We start from the raw sequence: 1,171 nt of genomic DNA, 5'->3' as shown, positions 1-1,171 counted from the left end.
CAAGACTGATTTCCAGAGTGATTGTACAAGCTTGCAATCCCACCAACAATGGANGAGTGTTCCTCTTTCTCCACATCCTCACCAGCATCTGCTGTCACCTGAATTTTTTTTATCTTATCCATTCTGACTGGAATGAGGTAGAATATGAGGGTTGTTTTGATTTGCATTTCCCTGATGACTAAGGATGTTGAACATTTTTTCAGATGCTTCTCAGCCATTCAGTATTCCTCAGATGAGAATATTTTGTTTACCTCTGAGACCCATTTTTAATGGAGTTATTTGATTTTCTGGAGTCCACCTACTTGAGTTCTTTTTATTGGATATTAGTCCCTTATCTGATTTAGGATAGGTAAAGATACTTTCCCAATCTGTTGGTGGCCTTTTTGTCTTATTGACAGTGTCTTTTTCCTTACAGAAGCTTTGCAATTTTATGAGGTCCCATTTGTCGATTCTCGATCTTACAACACAAGCCATTGCTGTACTATTAAGGAATTGTTCCCCTGTGCCCATATCGTCAAGGCTTCTCCCAACTTTCTCCTCTATAAGTTTCACTGTCTCTGGTTTTATGTGGAGTTCCTTGATCCACTTAGGTTTGACCTTAGTGAAAGGAGATAGGAATGGATCAATTCTCATTCTTCTACATGATAACCACCAGTTGTGTCAGCACCATTTGTTGAAAATGCTGTCTTTTTTCTACTGGATGTTTTCAGCTCCCTTGTCACAGATCAAGTGACCATAGGTGTGTGGGTTCATTTCTCTGTCTTCACCATACCTGGATCTAAATTTAGCTGGGTAGGATCTTGCCCCAAGGTCTTACTCCCTTGATCTTTTATCTCCTAGAACACAAGATTTTGCTCCTTTTCACTTCCTAGTACCCCTTTAATACTCGAACCATATATTTTATATTTTTCCTTTCAAAGCTTGCTATGCTTGTTCAAACTTCTCTTCATATGACTTAACCAGAGAAAAAAGTCTCTGCTGGGCTTTTTTAAAACTTCCTTTGTCAGTGCAATTAACCCAAGTCTGTTCACCTTAGACTCAGGCAAATTTTTCAGACAAGGGCAAAAAGTAGCCACATTCTTCACCAAAATACCACAAAACCAGTCTTTATGCCACATTCTGAAATTCTTCTCCTTTGAAATCTCTTGGGCCAGGTCAACACAGTTCAAAT

General features: G+C 39.0%; 1 pseudogene; it reads right to left on the bottom strand.

Annotated features, from left to right (window-relative positions):
- LOC110293443 overlaps window positions 1-264 on the bottom strand; it is a 6,130-nt pseudogene extending 5,866 nt beyond the window's left edge.
- Window positions 265-1,171: the final 907 nt, after the last annotated feature.

Source organism: Mus caroli, chromosome 4, assembly GCF_900094665.2.
Source record: "Mus caroli chromosome 4, CAROLI_EIJ_v1.1, whole genome shotgun sequence".
In the NCBI taxonomy this organism is placed as follows: domain Eukaryota; kingdom Metazoa; phylum Chordata; class Mammalia; order Rodentia; family Muridae; genus Mus; species Mus caroli.
Note: the sequence above shows the minus strand (reverse complement) of the source record. Positions and strands in the feature narration are given on the sequence as shown.